This window comes from Papio anubis, chromosome 9 (genome assembly GCF_008728515.1).
Source record: "Papio anubis isolate 15944 chromosome 9, Panubis1.0, whole genome shotgun sequence".
NCBI classification, from domain to species: Eukaryota; Metazoa; Chordata; class Mammalia; order Primates; family Cercopithecidae; genus Papio; species Papio anubis.
The window spans coordinates 24,586,643-24,605,784 of NC_044984.1; the positions used below are offsets into that span (position 1 = coordinate 24,586,643).

At 36.2% G+C, this 19,142-nt stretch overlaps 1 long non-coding RNA gene across 1 annotated transcript in view; it reads right to left on the reverse strand.

Annotated features, from left to right (window-relative positions):
- Positions 1-15,852: 15,852 nt before the first annotated feature.
- The window catches only part of LOC116268847, a 40,649-nt gene continuing 37,359 nt past the window's right edge, over positions 15,853-19,142 (reverse strand). Inside the window, exon 3 of the long non-coding RNA XR_004176024.1 lies at positions 15,853-16,075. This is a non-coding gene — a long non-coding RNA (uncharacterized LOC116268847). The remainder of the gene's footprint in view (positions 16,076-19,142) is intronic.

The window sequence follows — 19,142 nt, forward strand, 5'->3', positions numbered from 1 at the left end:
CCTTAACATCTCAGTAATTCCAAAACCAAATTTCTGATCTTCCTTTCATACCAGTCCTAATCCTGGCAAGAGAAACGAATGGTACACTTTAATTGGCTAATTTGAGGACAGTTTATAAAGAGGCTATTTACAGGGTGAGGAGAAACCACAGAGGGCAGTGCAGTGCCCCAGTGCTTAATAAAGGTGGTTATTGTCGCATCAATCTTGGAGGGGAAAGAAGTGAAGAGGGGAAGCGGTTGTCACTGATAGAGAGAGAGAAAGAGAGAGAGGTATGGAAGTAATTGACAGGAGCTGTGACTCCTGTAGGAGTGTAACCAGCTTAAAGCAACTCTTCCTTCCTTTGAATCTCATACCAGTGCCCCTCATTGGCTGAACATACACTGGAGACCCAGAGAGCACAACATCAGTAATGTACTCCACAGTAGGCTTACCGGGGTACAGAACAGAATGAGGACGGGTAGAGTGCCCGCACAGTGGTAAATAAAAGATATCCTGCACACTCCCAAAACAACTCCACCTAGGATCTTTCCCCTGTCAGTTGATGGAAAAGCTATACTGTTTGTTCTTCTAGGAAAAAAACAAGGAGTCATCTTTGACTCCCTCTTACATTTGACCTGTCAGATCTCATTGGTCCTCCCTTCCAAGTATATCCAGATTGACCACTTCTCACCAGGTCCAGTGCTAACCTTCTCACTGAGCCACCATCCTTTCTTGCCATTCACAGCTAACAGGTCTAACTATTTCCACTACCATGCCTGAACTATAAACACAGTAACCAGAAGACACTTTCATGTCTTTCTAGGACTTTATCCAGTTCATCTAAGTTGTTTAATTTATTGACATACAATTGTTCATAGTGTTCCTTTAGAATCCTTTTTATTTCTTTAAGGTTGGTAGTAATGTTCTGTCTTTCATTTCTGATTCCAGTAATTTCAGTCTTCTCTGTTTTGTTTTGTTTGTTTTTTTCTTGGTCAATTTAGCTAAAGTTTGGCCGATTTTGCTAATCTTTTCAAAGAATCAGCTTTTGTTTTCATTGATTTTTCTCTATTGTTTTTCTATTCTTTATAAAATTAATTTCCTCTCTAATCTCTATTGTTTCCTTTCTTCTGCTTGCTTTAGGATTAGTTTGATTTTCTTTTTTCAGTTTTCAGGTAGATTACATTTATGATTTGAGGTTTATTTTTTTTTTAAACATAGACATTCACAGCTATACATTTCCTACTAAGCACTGCTTTAGCTTCATTCTGTAAGTTTTTTATTTGCTGTCTTCATTTTTATTTCAAAGTATTTTGTAATTTCTCTTCTGATTCTTAATTGAATCATTATTTAGGAGTATGTTGTTTAATTTTTACGTATCTGTAGATTTCCCAAATTTCTTTCTGTTATCAATTTCTAATTCTGTTCCATTCGGTCAGAGAACACATTTGGTATTTTTAAGTTATTTCTATTCTTTTAAATTATTTCTATTCTTTTAAATTTATTGAGTTTTGTTTTGTGACCTAGTATATGGTGTATCCTGAGAAATGTTCCATATACACTTGAGAAGAATATATATATTCTGCTGTTGTTGGACGAAACGTTCTATTGAAGTCTGTTAGGTATAATTGGTTTAGACTGTGGTTCAAGTCTTCTATTTCCTTGTTGATTTTTAGCCTAGTTGCTCTATCCATTATTGAAAGTGGGCTACTGAAGTTTCCAACTACTATTGTTGAATTTTCTGTTTGAGTTTACACTTCATGTATTGTGGTGCTATATATATATACACACACACACACACACACATATATATATAAAAAATTGTGTTATCTTCCTGATAGGTTGACTCTTTTATGATTACAAAAGTTCCCCTTTATCTCTACTAATATTTTTGTTTTGAAATCTATTTTGTCTTGCACTCCAGATTTCTTGTGGTTGCTGCTTGCATGATATATCTCTTTCATCCTTTTAACTTTAATCTATTTGTATCTTTGAATCTAAAGTATGTCTCCTATAGGCAGCACATAGTTGAAACATTCTCATTTAAGGTAATTATTGATGTAGTTGGATTTACATTTGACATTTTACTTTTTGTTTTCTATATGTCTCATTTTTTTAATATATTCTATTCCTCCTGTACTGCTCCCTTTGGCATTTAGTGAATATTTTCTCATGCAGCATTTTAATTTCTTTAATAATTTTTTGATACATTTTTAAAAATTTTAAAATTATGCCTTTACTGATTGCTCTAGAACTTAACTTTTCAAAAATAGCTTCAGATTTATATTAACTTAATTACAGGTGTTACTTCTAATCCCTTTCCACGTTTTTCTTGTATTATTGTTATTCATTTTACATCTACAAATGTTGTAAATCCAAAATTACGTTGTTATGATTTTTTTATACATTTTGTCTTTTAAAAAATCGAGAGAAAAAGTACATAGTTACATATATATACATGTATATATACTTACAGCTTTTGTTATATTGACCTTCTTATTCATCATCCTCAGTTTTCTTTATTTATTCCTATGAATTTGTGTTACTAAATGGAGTCATTTCTTGAGCCCAAAACAGTTTTGTTCCTACTGTCCTTGGTGTTATTATTGGCAAGTATATTACAGTTCTATATGTTATAGGCCCCCAAATACATTATATGTGTATTATATAAAAGCTTTTTAATTAGTTAAGAAAAGAAAGGGGAAGAAATATGCATTTATACTGTCTTTTATAATTCATAATTATCTTTACCAGTGTTCTTTCCTTTTTTTAAATGTGGATTTGAATTGCCATATGATTTTGCTTGCTTTAAAATTGAAGCACTACGTTTAGTATTTCTTGTAAAGTAATTCTGCCAGCAATTCAATTCAATTTCACTTGAATTTTGTTTATCTGGGAATGTCTTTATTTCCATGTTCATTTAAAAAAAAAAACTGCTGGATACAGGATTCTTGAACAACAGTGTTTTCATTGAACATTTTGCATATATCATTCTACTGTCTTCTGGCCTCCACTGATTCTGATATGTCAGCTTTTAATCTTATTGGGGTTCCATCATAAATTACAAGTCATTTTTCTCTTGCTGCTTTCAAGATTTTCTCCATGTCTTTGGCTTTTGGCATTTTTACTATGACATGTCTGTTTGTAGATCTCTTTATCTTACTTGGAATTAATTGAGTTTCCTGGATTTATAAATTAGTGTTTTAAAATAAATTTCGTCAGTTTTCAGCCATTATTTATTTAAATATTTTAAAATCTCCTTTCTCTCTTTTCTCTCCTCCTGGCACTCTCCTTACATGTATGTTGGTGCACTCAATGATATCCCGTATTTCCCTGAGGCCCATGGTTACTCTGGGATGACACTGGTTCTGGTGGGGTATCCTTTAACTCTCTGTTCAACACCCAGCTTTTCACTCCCACTAGAAGCAGAATGTAATGAGAGACGTATTTGATAAGTGTGTGTTGGGCATCTGAATAATGTCAAGACACAAAATCTATTGAGTATGACTGATTAAGATACTTGTTTCAGTTAATGTTCCCCTTTTCAATGAAAACGCATTAGGCAGTGATTCTTCACGCCTCAGTGTAAATTGCTTTAACCCACAAAATATCTCAATTTTATTATTTTGTGTATCACTCTACTATATCAACTTTGGAAACAAAAGACAGCATTCTATTTATGGCATTCTGTTTTTAGTTGTGGTATTTCAATTTACAAAATGTAATGATTCTCTGTTGCTGAAAATGTCAAATCCTAGAAAGCATACCATTCCTATGTGTGATGTTAACATTGTTCTCAAACAGTTGTTGGCTGAAGATTCATTTGATTAATCCAAGTTTTCCAAAATAGATGATTCTGGTGTAGTTCTGTTTAGAAATAACTCCAATAGCAGTTTTTATATTTTATTTTCACATTGAAAATCCGTCAGATTTGCTTCAACCTCAGAGTGTGTTTATGTCAAATTAAATGAGGATGGACAGCGAGCTGCATTTTTTTCCTCAATGGGAAAAGAGTTAATGGACTTTCTATTCCTCTTATCCCTTATCCACTTACACAAGTGTTGACCTGTATAGAAGGCGTGGTGAGGCATCTGACTTCTGGAGTGGTATTTGCTTTTGGGAGTCTGTAGAGTATCAGAGATCAATGGTTCTCAGGGAGGTAAAGGAAAAGAAGCAGGAAGTGAGAGAGGAATTTACTCCAGGTACACACACCTCCTATCTGTCCCTTGATCTTACCAAGTTTAAGGCATCTGCTCACCCTGATGTTCGTGTGGCTGGTCCTTCTTGTCATTCAGATCTCAGCTTAGGTATCACCTCCCCCCACCACCAAACAGGCTTTCTCTGATCTCCCAAACTGAAGTGATTAGCAGTCACAACATTTTATTATATTTTAATTTAATTATAATAATTATAATAATTAGATTATTATAATTTAAATATATTATTATATTTTAATTCTCAAAAATACTTCTTATCTGATGTTTTTCTATATACAGTAGTTTGCTTAGTCTTTTCTCCCATTATAAGAAAACATTTTTATCTTGTTTACCTCTTTATCTCTAGCATCTAGAACAAAGATACATGCAAAATATTTAATAAATATTTGCTGAATCAAATTATCCTTTCTTCTCTTCTTGGGCTTCTCATCTCCTTCCACTTGCTCCTCATTAGAAGTGTTAAAAGAAATGAGCACAAAGTTATCATCATGATCACAGGCTTTTTCTATTTCTAGAACCTTCAGAACATTGTTCCTAGAGAACCATAAAGGTCAGTGGTGTAAGGGCACAGGAGAGAAATGGGACAGACATGTTACCAGCTCACAGAGAGGTTGATAGTGAAAGGAATGAAGAAGGATTGGTAACAAAAAAGAAAAGAGGAATTTAATGCAGTATCAATTGAAAGCTTTTATTTTAAGCTTAACTTCAGCTATTCATTTATATTCAATAACTCCTTGTTAGTCATCTGCTATGTGACAGAAAATGAATATTCTCCCATTTCTTCAAAAAGGAACAGCCTCTTTTCTATACATTCTGTGCTGGGCATGGAAGAATACTGTTTGGATCTGACATTTAAAGAAATAAGAGACTAAATGTATCAGAGGCACAGAATGCATTCAAACACATTTAGGCAACTGTGCCTATGTTGAAAGGCACTGAACAAATTGACTCAATATGAGAAAAAAAACAAGGCTTTTTTGTGTTACTTTCCAACATATAGGGCACTCAATATATATTTATTAAATGAATAAATTTGCAAGAAGAAGAAACAAATATTTGATGGTTCAAGGACTCAGGGAACTAAATGCCTTTTACCTTGCTCATGAATATTAGGATTAATGTTGTAAAGAATGTGATGATTCAGGTTTTATGTTTGTTTGGTTTTAGTAGTAAAAGAGTTGACAAAGAAAATCATAGAACTTATTTAGTGCTTTCAGCACATTAAGTTGATTTTATAGAATAAAATAAATGATAGAAGCTATATTGTCTTCTGTAGAAATAAGTCTGAATTCCTGAGAATGAGGAGAATGTGATTATCGTTGTTGATATGTTGAGTTTTGCTTTTCTTTTATGATTGATTGCATAATAAATGTCCAAAGAAATGATATCCAGGAAAAGAGAATTGAACAGTGGTTACACAAGCATCAGTGACACAAAGGAGGAGAAAAAAGAGCAGCCCTAGATGAGAAACACAACCAATTCAGATGAATGGACGCCCTCAAAGGGACTTGTTCTAATCAAGAAGCACAGATCTGCTTCTAATAGGTCCCATGGATGCCAGGGCAGGCCTCTGATTTATGAGCTGGTGCATTCATATTTGCATATTACATATATAAGTAACCGGCAGTGCAGGGAACAGATAACGGGAAAATAGGAACAGGACATTGAAAGGGCATGTTTATCCAGTTATAAACTAGTTGGAACACAACCAGATGTGAGTGTGTATAGACAAAGAAATATCTTTTTGTAGCTGGGCTCAATTCCCAAACCAGATCAATGCACAGCCCTTACCTGACCAGTCCAACACCTATTGCTGGAAGGTAACTTCCAAGCATCTTGTGTAACTATCTCCTTCACTCTCAGAGAAGTAACTAAGGCAGTTCAGACTTACTCAGCTGACATTTACCAAGTATATGCTATAAACTGTGCTATGATATGTAAGTGATAAAGGAAACATGGTATATTGTTCAAGGACTTTACCATTTAGAGTGGAAAGGAGACAGATAACTAGTTAAATTCTCTGTAATGTGGTAAGTGAAGAGATACAGGTTTGTACAGAATGCTGTGGGAGCCCAGAGGAGGTATGGCAGAGATGTAGACTATAGGAGAAGGAGGTTTCCTGGTACCCAGTTGCAAATCGTAGATACATAATCCAAGACAGCTTAATTTTCCGTGCCTACACCTGATATGGAGGAGATGTGAGGGGATTTGTTATTTCACTCTATGTTTTGGTTCTGTGTCTGCATTGCTCCCTTTAGAGTTGGTAAACTGGTGCTGAATTTCCTATTTTGTGATTAACTGAGAAACTCCATAAAAAGCCACTCCAAGAAATTTTTGCAAGACTTCATGCAGAATCTGCCTTGGGGCCACACAGCGTGTTTCCCCATCTGGATTTCTGGAGCAGCCCTGGCTAGGCCCCTGTCTTCAGTTACTCTTGAAACAAGAGATTGGGCTCTGTCCTTTCTATAAAGTGGGAAAGTGAAAGGTTTGCTTCTCTGTTTATAGAAAATAAAACAAGGTCATGTTGTCATATAACGAAGTTTATTCACACAAACTTCAACAATCATTAATTGAGCCAAGTCCTGTGGGAGGTGCTGGGGGTAGATACAATGGCACATAGGACAGGTAAGTTCTCTCCTTTGGAAAGGACTTTGTTGGAAGGAGGCTTTGCCTAGTGGTTACAGATAGATGTTGGAGCCAGACTGCCAAGGCTGGAATCCTGGCACCATCTCTGCACTTTAGGCAAGTTACTTCATCTCTCTACACTTCAGTTCCTTTAATTATTAAATGAAAATTTAATAGTACTTATCCCATAAAATGATTGTAAAGGTTGAATAAAGTAATCTACAAAGAGTACTTAAAAGAATGTTAGGCTCCTAGTAAGTCTAGTAACTATTATTATTATGGAGTTTAAAAGAAAGAAAATTAGCAACTAAATAAGTAAGATAGTTTTAGAGAGTTATAAGTGCTGTGAATAAAATAAAACAGGATTATGAAAGATAGCATAATTGGTATATTAGGGCATTTTCATGCTGCTGATAAAAACTTACACAAGGCTGCCTAATTTATGCAGGAAAAAGGGTTTAATAGACTTACAGTTCCACGTTGCTGGAGAGGCCTCACAATCATGGTGGAAGTCAAGGAGGAGCAAGTCATGTCTTACATGGATGGCAGCAGGTGAAGAAAAAAAGAGAGAGAGCTTGTGTAGGCAAATTCCTGTTTTTAAAACCATCAGATCTCATAAGACTTATTCACTACCATGAGAACAGCACGGGAAAGATCCGCCCCCATGATTCGATTACGTCCCACCGGGGTCCTCCCACGACACATAGGAATTGTGGGAACTGCAGTTCAAGATGAGATTTGGGTAGGGATACAGCCAAACCATATCAACCGGGAAAGCCGCTTTAGGTTGGGTCCTTAGGAAAGGCCTCCCACAGAGGTCACATTTAAGCTGAGTCCAGCAAATGAGGGGATCAGCATTCCACGCAGAAGGAATCATAAATGCAAAGGCCCTGAGGCATGATCACACTTGGGATATTCTAGAAAGAAAAGGGAGGCAATGTACCCAGTCAAGAAAGAGAGTGAAAGGTAAGCAAGTCAGAGAGGTAGGCAGAAGTCAGATGATCGAAGTCTGATTATGGACTAGAGATAGGTTCTTGTTTCTCTCGATAAATGGACTTTTTACAGAGAACAAGGCCTCAGAGGGCATGGGTGTGTACTCCACAAACAAGGTTCAATCCCAGCTTCCATTTTCCTCATCCCTAATAGAGGAAAGAAGGGATATCCCTCAGCCAAAAAGGGAGTCAAATGGGAAAACTCAACACTCCAGGTGGGGTATGCACAGAGAGGGAAGAGGAATTGCTAGGATTGCTGAAGGTTCTCAGGGACAATGCCCTCTCCCTGCCTGATGGAAGTAGGGCCCACAGTCCACCAGTGGGGTTGCAGGTCACCACAGCAGTGTGGCCTGGAGAGGAGGCTGTGCTGCAGAAATGGCCAAGCCCCTCTATCAAGAAGACAAGACTCAGGGCCAGGGCTGAGTAACACAGCAATTATTTTTAAATACAGCTAAAAGCCAGTCAAACTAAATCTAACTTTCTGCATTATAATCAAATTGCTTCAAGCTTTGCATTTGAGGCTTATCAACTTTAATTAAATTAGCAGGTGTTTCTCTCTTGCTATAAAAATTCAAAAAATTTTATTACCAAATTATATTGTTAGTATTTACTTAGGGTGGGAATGCTCCAGGTCACTTAAGTAGGGCAATTACATAATTTATCATCTGTTGGACACTTTTGAGAGTGAAAGGGGTGCTATTAATAATAATCTTAGAAAAACAGTATAAGCCAGGACTGTCCTGGACAATCTAGGACTCTATTAAGAAATTATCTTTCCATTATTAAAAGAAGTTCTTGAGATTTTACTTCAGTGAAATTGGAAGCTGTTGGCAGGTTTACTCAGGGGAGTTACCTGATCTGATTTATATTTTCAAAGGAATATAAATTGGTACAGTCATTATGTAAATCGTTTCTTCAAAAAATTAAAAATAAACCTCAATACCATCCAGCAATCCCACTTCTGGGTGTGTTATACAAAGGAAATGAAATCAGTATCTTGAAGAGATATCTGCATCCTCATGTTTATTAGAGTGTTATTCACAGTAGCCACAATATGGAAACAATCTGCGTGTCCTTCAACAAATGAATGGATAAAGAAAATACAGTGTATATATACAATACAATATTATTCATCCATTAAAAAGAAGGAAATTCTGCCTTTTGTGACAACATGGATGAACCTGGAGAACATTAGGCTAAGTGAAATAAGCCGGACACAGAAAGACAAATACTATATAATCTCAGTTATATGTAAAATTTTAAAAATCACATTTATAGAAGCAGAGAATAGAATGATGGTTGCCAGGGGCTGGGGGGTGGAAGGATAACGTGAAATGTTGGTCAAACGGTACAGACTTTCAGTTATAAGATGAAAAACTTCTGAGGATCTAATGTGGTGCCTATAGTCAATAATACCATAGTGTTTGAAATCTACTAAGAGACTAGATATTAAGTGTCCTCACTGCACACTCACACACACACACACACACACACACACATACACAAACAATGGTGACCATGTGTAGTGATGAATGTGGTAATTAATTTGATTGTGGTAATCATTTCACAATGTATATGTATAGATGTATATTAACTCATCATGGTGTATACTCTTTTTTTTGGAGACAGAGTCTTGTTCTTTCGCCTAGGCTGGAGTGCAGTGGAGCGATACCTCCGCCTCTGGGGTTCAAGCGATTCTACTGCCTCACCCTTATGAGTAGCTGGGGTTAAAGGTGTGCACTACCACCACTGGCTAATTTTTGTATATTTTTAATAGAGATGGGGTTTCACCATGTTGGCCAGGCTGATCTTGAACTCCTGACCTCAGGTGATCCTCCTGCCTCAGCCTCCCAAAATGCTGGGATTACAGGGCATGCGCCACTATGCCTTGCCTAGACACAGTTTTTTTGTTTGTTTGTCTTTTGTTTTGTCAATCATACCTCAATAAAACTAGAAAAGGAAAAGATCACTCTTGCTTCTGGGTGGAGACTGGATTGTAGGGGGCACAAGAAGAAGCAAGGAAACTTTTAAATGGTTTTTGCAGTAGTCTAAGCAAGAGATGAAAGACGCTTGAACTAGGGAAAAGGAGGGAAAATGAAAGGAAAAAATATAATAAATACATTGGAGGTAGAGCTAGCAGGACTTACTGATGGATTGGATTTTGGGAATGAGGGAGGATGGCATCCAATCGCTTGAGCTATTGAGTAGATGAAGTTGCTATTTACTGAGCTGATTTTCTTTAAGTGTCAGCAAAAATATATACTATGTTTTTAGCTTGATCAGATGCCAGTAAACAACAATAACAACAGTAAAAAGCAACCTCCTTTGATTGCTTATGTGTCAGATACCATTCTAAGTACTTCACATGTGTTAATGTAGCCCCATAATAGCCCTGTGAGGTAGGTGTTATCATTATCAACATTTTACACATGAGTAAGCTACAGAATGGAGAGATTAAGTGGCCCAAAGTCACACAGTCGGAGAACAGCATAGCCAGGGTTGCGTTTTACTGGTTCAGGAGTTTTGATTCCAGAGTCTGCCTTTTAACCCAATGCCACACTGCCTGTCTGTTAGTTTGACTCCACGACCCAGTCTAGATCCTCAGTTCTAACCATTTGCCTCCACGGATTCCTGCTGTTGGAAACAGGCATCTCAGATGATAGAGTGTGGGTTGGCTCAGTCTAGAATACTGACGGAGATCAGAGCACACATACCACTTCCTCAAGGATGTTCAGAAAGAGATACACTGAGATCAGAGCATCACACATTTATCCTAAATAGGGTTGAAATTCCATGGAGTAAATGAACACGAATCCTGTGTCTGCTACATTTTGTGAACTAGGAAGAGTTCATAAAACTCTTCCTTGCCTCATTTTACTCATTTGAAGTAATGGGGAGTACCATGCATTATTTCTCGGCGAGGAACCCTTGTACCATGGTTAAAAATGCTGTTCTAGAGTCAGATTCCTGGGATCAGATTTTAGCTTACCACTAGCTGGGTGACTTTGTATTTAACCTCTTTATGACTCAGTTTTCCTATTAGTAATGTGAAGATCATAACACTATGCCAGAGATTGGCTCATTTTTCACTAAATCCAATTCCCTTTCCTTCTGACCACAAAGATAGACTGGATTTCCCAGCTTATCTTGCAATTCAGCCTGGCTAGAGGATTCTGGCTATTAGGACAAGGGCAGAAGTAGTGGATGCTGCCTTCAGATCTAGCCTATACAGACCCTCCAAGTGACACTCCACACTCTCTCTTCCCTGTCTGCTGGCTGCATATTGAGGATCTAGCAGAGGACTCCAAGGCCCCAGGGGAAAGCAGAGCCACAGACTGGAAAGAATTTGAATCTCTGAATGACTGTGTGGTCCCACCAAGTAGGATCATCCACCTTGCGCTGCATAAACCAAAAGTAAATGTTCATTTGCTAAATCAGTAAGAGTTAGGAGTTTGTTTATTAGAGAGCGTGAATTTCTTATCCCAACTAGTATAATAAATACATACTTGGTAGGGGTACTTGGCATTAATGTATCTGTAAAGTGTCTGTGTAAATGTGCTCTCAACATAGGGAAAAAAAGTGTCTCCATGATTCTTTATTTCCAAATTCTTTGTTACGACTAGAGAAGAGTGTAATACTTCTTCAAGAATACATGAAATCATGGTTCCCCACATGAGGCATCTTACTGTGATTAACAACACAGCTTATTTGTATACAAAGATGGGTATAAACAAATTATATAAAATAAGCAGAACACAAGAGGTGGACAAATGTGACTTAAGAGAGTTCAAAAGATTGTTGTCTTAGTCCATTTGTGCTGCTATAACAAAATATCTGAGACTAGGTAATTTGTAAACAACAGAGTTTATTTCTCACCATTGGAGGGGCTAGGAAGTCCAAGATCAAGGAGCTGGCATGTTCAATGTCTGGTGAGGGCCTGGTATCTGCTTCACATATAACATCTTGAGCGTTGCATCCTTGAGAGGAGATGGACACTGTGCCCTCACATGGAAGAGGGCCAGTAAGACAAAGGATCTAGCTAGTCACCTCCAGCCTTCCTATGAGATTGCTAATCATGTTCATGAGGGATCTACCTCCATGACTTAATCACCTCCTAAAGGCCCCACTTCTTAATACTATCATGTTAGCCATTGTGATAAATTGCACCATAAAAATTTGCAGCGACACATTCGGCTGTGCTCTAAAGGTTTCTCTGATCCTTCCCAGAATCCCTATGACCTTAGTCTGCAGTTAGGCCTATAGGATCTGTGTAGCTGAGTCTTCCCAACATGATTGCACAGCCTCACTGGAGATTAAAATTAATAGCTTTATTGCAACCCAGTATCTCATCTTCAGACTCATCTTCAGGCTTGTCATGCTGTAGCACCCTGTGCCTCCTAAAGCAAGTGGACAGGAAAGGAGACTTTAAAAGTTAGAAAATTAGTTAATTAGTTAAATCATGTAGAATCAGGAATGCATGTTTAGAAAAGGAAATCATTCTTGAGAAATGCTTAGCTTTCCTTTTGAAAATCTTTTATTATTGCTGTATAGTCAAAGTCCCAGAAAACTTCAGAGATTCAAGAAAACATTCAGCAAGTGATCAGGGTCCTACCCACTAGAAATATTTTAAACAAAAAGAAATCTTAAGCCACTAGGTATCTCACTTCTGTATTTACTAGTTTCTACACATTCTGCCAAATTTTTTCTAGACTTATGTTGCCAAATAAATCTCTTGAAACTTGATTTTAATTTTTTCCAGTTCACCTTCAGGCTCTTAAGATGCTGTACTCTGTGATCATCACTCACCATCTTGTATCTCCAACAATATCACACATCTTATTTTATGATGTAGCACTGTCAGCAGATATACCACTCGGGTAACACAGAGAATATCTGTATTATGAGTATCTAAAATGGCCTTGTAGATAAATAAGTCTATCGGTTCAAATATATTCAGGTACTCACAGAAACCTATCATTATTGGCAATTTTCCAATGTTTCAAAATGTGTCTGAAGCAAGAAGCACCAGCAGAAAATTCTCATTATAAAAGCTTATAACTATCATGCTGATGTAATCCCCAGGAAGTCCTGATCATGTGGCTCAGTCCCAGAGAGCTGCTAACATTCAGAGAAGTACCATCCAGACAGGACATCCAATATTTATGTACATATTTCAACATCCTTAAAGAGGTTGCAACAAACCATTAAAATTCTCTCTTCTCAATTTTATAACGTCCCATCGCCAGGGAGTTTCTCACTTTTCTATCCCAGAATTGCTTATGCTTTCACATCATTGCATCGTCCAGATTTCTCTCTTCATGAAGTTCATCGTTTGTTCCCAGAGCCCCCCAGCAAAATATGTGCCTTGCCTATAGACCTCGGGACATTATAGTTTTTGGGTTTTTTCCATGCTTTTTGATTTTCTGTCAAAAATATATCTGCCTTGCTTTTTGGTTTTTTATCTTTGCCTCATTCCACCAATTTTGCATCACAAAAGCTCAAAGAATTGCCTGGAAATGGTGAAGCCTTCCTCTGTGTGCAGGATGGGGTAGGGAATGAGCTGGCCAAACCAGAGCTTTCCTCATGTTACTTAGTTTTATTTCATCACACCTATTAAGTATAACGCCAGCCAAAAAGTGTCCTAAATGTGTGCACGTTTACTGTACAGGCTCACATCCAAAGAACATTTCAGTTCAACAGCAACAGCAATGCTTTGTGGAAAATGAAGACAGCCATTTGCCTCTGGTAAAAGATTCAAGAAAGTTCAACACGATAGCACCATCTCTCAAAGGCTTCACACAGCTAAGCTTTAAGTAACATAAAAAGTCCTCTTCTGTTGCCTAGTAAAAGAAGAATAGCTTATTCTCCTAGCGGGACTAAATTAAAAGATGCATCTGATCTGTCATATTTAGCAGCATTCTCATAATGCACAAAAGCTTTTGTGGCACTGATTAAAAAGAGAACATATCATGTGGCTGGTAGAGAAGATCTGTGACTAAAACAAAAGTATTCTCACCCTTGACTAAACATTGACTGTCAACCATCTGTCTTCTGCATGTGACTGGAAAACAACACTACCAAATACACACACACACACACACACAAACACAAATGGTCTATTCACGATAAATCTGTTTCAAAGAACAATTACACAGGAATAATTTTCTTTGGCTTTTAAACTAAATGCTTTGCAAATGAACATCCGGATTAAATGTGCCTTCTCCCGTCAAGAAGGTTCACAGGCCACTTGTGCTAGTTTTCAACAGAAAAAAAGAGAGATTATTTTCTTAGCACATTATGATCATTATATTGCTCATTATTTCCACAAATAGGTTTCATTAATCCAAATTAACTGTCTGGGATCTCTACCCTATGCTTCGATTGACTGAAGGGCACAGACCTAATTTTTTTGTGTGTATGTGAAATATTCTTGCTGCAGACAAGGAATCTCTCTGTACCTTGATCTTCAAAAACTGGAGTGAGTTCATCCTAACAAAGTCATGATTTACAACAGTGTAGATTCTCTTTCTTGGGTTTTTAGTCTCATTTAAGTGAGATCCAAGTATTCAGTGACCTTGGATTAAAGACTTCTTTATTCTTTGTGACAACATAGATAAAATATTTCTTTGAACAATAGAAGACCTTATTTTGTTTTACTTCCTGTTAGAAATTCCTATCTAAAATATGTTAATGTTTTCACTATTCAGGAAGCTGTCATTATAATGTGTAATTATAATGATTTCAGTTTAAACCTTCTTATACATTGATGAAGTGTTTTCCTTGTGAAATAAATTAGAAGCAGAAAAGATCATGATAAACCAGTTTCATGAATATTGCTCCAATTTTCTTATTTTCCAATGGCTTAAGACAGTATTTCAAATATCATTCTTTCTTATTAATATGAATTATCCCTATACAAAGCAGGAAAATTATGTGTTACAGGTAGACAAGAAATATGTAATTACATATTATACTTAATATCAATAATTTCTTGATTGAGGGGTTTGCTACTCTATAACCTTCTATACCATTTAAAATTTCTCATTACTTTTTTCTGGGGCTCTTAAATCACACCATCTGATTTATTTTTGCTTCTCAGAAAGGAGGTTTTTAATGCATTTATTTGTTAGTATTGCCCCAGCATATGCAAATGACACCTGCAGATGCTTAATAAAATTATCTGAAGATAAATCTCAAACCATATCTGCTGCTCACATTGTAATGAGATGCATATAGGAATAAAGACAGACTATTCCTCCAAGACCTATATTTAGAATTTAGAGAGGCTCCCGTTAGAATAGTGGAGACAGTCTGGAACCTCACATTCAAAGAAGAGGGAGGTCTGGAAGCAATCCCAAAGGAAAATGACAAACATTTTCAATTATTGGGAAGTGGATCAGATGGGGAAAGCAACTGCTCTTGCTTAGCTTAGAAAAGAAACGACTTGCTCACACATGGTTCCCAAGCATGTAAAATGAAGTGTAGTTGTAAGGAGAAAGATGACTAGTTGTTTTTTTCTCTCTTTCTTTTTCTCTGTCTCTCTGTATTGAGAATAGACACAAGGAAATATCAATAGAAAATAACTACATTAAAATCGTTTTAAAGAGATACACTCAAGTTAGATGTGTCATAAAGAAAGGTAGGCAGTAATGCCGGCCCTACAGAAAATTGTCCAGTGAAAAGTTTATTTCTATTCTTTGGCTTTTTGTGCTTCATTACCAATTCAATAACCATTTTTCCCATTCTGCAAGGCACCAGAGACACTTGTTATTTTTTTCCCTTCCCTATCAAATCTACCTCAATAAAATATCCGATAAAGTAATCCACATTATGATATGTGACATGGATTGTTAACACTTTAAACACAGTAAATATTCAACACAATAAATATTTCTTGAGTTCCCACTGAGTATCAGGCTTTGTATGTCACTGCTATCCAAAATCTTCGGAAACAAATGAGCAATTCTGGGGGGCAAACATACTTACATTTGAAAAAGAGGGTAAAAATTATTGAGTCAAAGGATATAACCTTGGTTGTTATGTGACATTTTTATATAATGGTCTTAAAACTACTGACTATTAAACATTTGTTTCCCCACATACAAACGAGTATTCTTAGCTTCACAGATGAAATGATTAAATGAAATGATGCATGCCACATGTTGATTTTGCTATTGTTAGCATTACTTCTTCTTTACACCACTTTCTAGGTCCAGAGAAACTTGGAAAGGATCTGGGAATCTTTTCTGCCCCCAAAGTCAGAACCTGGGAAGGGAAAGAGAACAATGCAAGCATAGGTAAGTTTTCCTAACAGAGAGAGTGGCGGTACAAAAATAAATAAAACAATAACATTAATAGGAACTACCATTTTAAGTACTTGCAATGCACTAGACATTATGCTAATGACTTAATGTTTTCTTCTTTAACCTTCACAAAATTTTGGGAAAGGAATGTTATTATCATTCCCCTTTTTACAAATGAGGTAACCTTGGCTCAAAGAGATTAATTCATTCCCCAGGGTTACATAGCTAGTAACTAATGGGACTGGCATTGAACCCAGATGATCTGGGTGCCTAGCCTACACTTAAATATACAGCTTCCTTTTCCTGGACCTAATACTCAGTAAGCATGTATCAATTTCTGTTTCTACTCATCTTTGATGAGATTTAACTAATTGGGTTAAAATACATGAACTCGCTGGGCACTGGACTTTGAATACTATGAACAAGTTTAATTAAAATAATTTATCTTGATTGTATTCACGTTATCTCTTTGAGTATTAGACCTTATTTTATTAATTACTTTTCCAACAACCTGAAACTTAGAGAAAAACTGCAAAAACAATACAAAACCTTTTTTCGTGAACCAGTTTGAGAATTAGAGAGAATGTCCGATCACTCTCACGTGTTATATTGTATATTTATCTAAGAAAGGATATTCTCCTATATACAACCACGACAAACCATCCAACTCAGGAAATTCACAGTGATACATTACTAGCACTAATCCTCAGACCCCACTGGAGTTTTTGCAAATTGTCCCAATAATGTCTTTTATAGAAGAAAGATCCAGTCCAGAATCACATGTTGCCTTTAGTTATCATTTTATCTTGAACATTTTCTCAGTATTTCCTGGACTTTCATAATTTTGACAATTTCACAGATTACAAATGGTTGGTTATTGTAGAATGCCCCTCAATCTGGGTATATCCAATGTTTCCTCATAATTAGATTCAGATTATTTGGCAGGAATGTCACAATTCTTGTTTGTCTCATCACTGATGGTGACGAGTAAATACGTTGAGTAAAGTGTCTGTCAGGTTTCACCACTGTAGACCTATTTTTTTCCCCTTTGAAATAAGTAAGCATTTTGTGGGAAGATACTTTGACACTATGTAAATATCCCATTCTTCATCTAACTATCAACTTCATTTTTTTATTTATATCAATATGGACTCATAGATTTATATGCTATTCATTAGTTTTAATCCATTACTATAATTATTTCTTTTAAAGCTTAAATTGTCACAGATTGGGCCAGCAGGAGCCTCTTCAATCTGATCTCTGTGTCCTTTTGACATGTCTCCATCATTCTTTGAACAAGTCTTTGTTTCTGGCACAAAACTGTGTTCCAGAATCATGTAATACTTTTCCTGCGTTAAACTGGGGATTGGATATTTTTCCAAGGTGCCCTTTGTGCTAGGTGTGCTCTTTGTGAATACATATACATATATTTCTCTCTCTGTTTCTATATATTGAAAACAATGAGTCCAAACAGGCAATTCTAATTCCACTTCAAAGCCATAGATTTCTCTTATTTAATAGTAAGGAAGCTGGCTCTCATTATCTTTAATATATTTACTTATTGGATTAGTTCTGCATATGTAATCAATTTCTCACCGCTGCCCCTCCTCTCTGCTGACACAGATGTTCTCACTCCAAAACCCTAAATCCGGCTGCCCCCATGCAATTCCCTCCTCATCCTATTTGGATGACAATTCCATGCCTGGACCATCCTACCACTTGCCTACTTCAATCCCCTAAGCCTACTTTGCTCAGCCCAGTTTAATGGAATTGACTCAATTGTTCAAGAAGATGAAGAAAGTGAATGCAGCATTTTTGGATATTTATACTAAATCATGTAATTCTTTTTTATTTGTGGGTCGACTGAAAACAATTAGTAGCTCTAATGTAAGGTGCTGCTTGAGTTAGTCTGTAATCTACTATCTACATTAGGCTACTATGTACTATCTACATCCTAAATTAGAATAATTGATGCTGGGCTAGAGTAAGAGAAATTGATTTTATTCTCACTTTTCTAATTCCAACAGGTAAAATATTCCACTGTATCTTTTAACTTATCCTATGAAGATAACCCATAAAGCCAGTCAGGAGGCAATTTGCAAAAATATGAATAATCCTCCTTCAGGAAAGTTCACATTCATGTTTGCATCCAAGAACCTTGACCTGGCTGGTAGCTTATCATATTCTGATTGTATACTATGAATGCTCTGAAACTGCTAGATGTTTAGTCTACAACAGTCTGAAAGTAATATGAGAGAGTTCAAAAGCAACGTGTTATAAATTTCTTTATGAAAAGTCTACTGGAATGCTTAAAGACGACTTCATCTTATAAGGATTTCTACAAGATTCAGGGTGAATTGCTTGCACATTGAGTCAGTCATGCTATTTATGTAGAAAGGGCAAGTCTTAAAATATCAGCAACTAAATTACGGATGGGCAATAAACATATGAAAACATACTTAACCTCATGAGTAATCAGAGAAATGCACCTTAAAATAAAAATGAGATACTGCTACTGACAATGCCAATCTTAGCAAGATTGTAGACCAATGAAAACTCTTTATATGCTCTTTGTGAGAGTATAAATTGGTACAACTTTTGAAAACAATTTGACATTTTCAGTAATTATGAAGTTATATAAACTATAAACCAGCAACTTCATTCCTGGATATATACCCTAAAGAAAAATCACAAGATTATATAAGAACACACATAGTTGCATTGTTTACATTGGCAAAATAATGGAAACAAACCAAATGTTTATCAATAGAAGAATGGATAAATAAATGGTAGTTATATGATGAAATAACATAAAGTCATTAAAATGACTGCTTTGCAGCTGAACAACATGGAGGAATCTCACAAATACAATGTTGAGTCAAAAAAGTCAGAGTTCACGTAGTAAAAATCCATTAGTATAACAGTTTTTGAAACTAAACTATATCATTTGATAATACTGTATATGTAGTTAAAGAGAGAACCTCTAAATTCACATTACAGTTACCTTATAGGAAGAGGGTGAGAAGGGA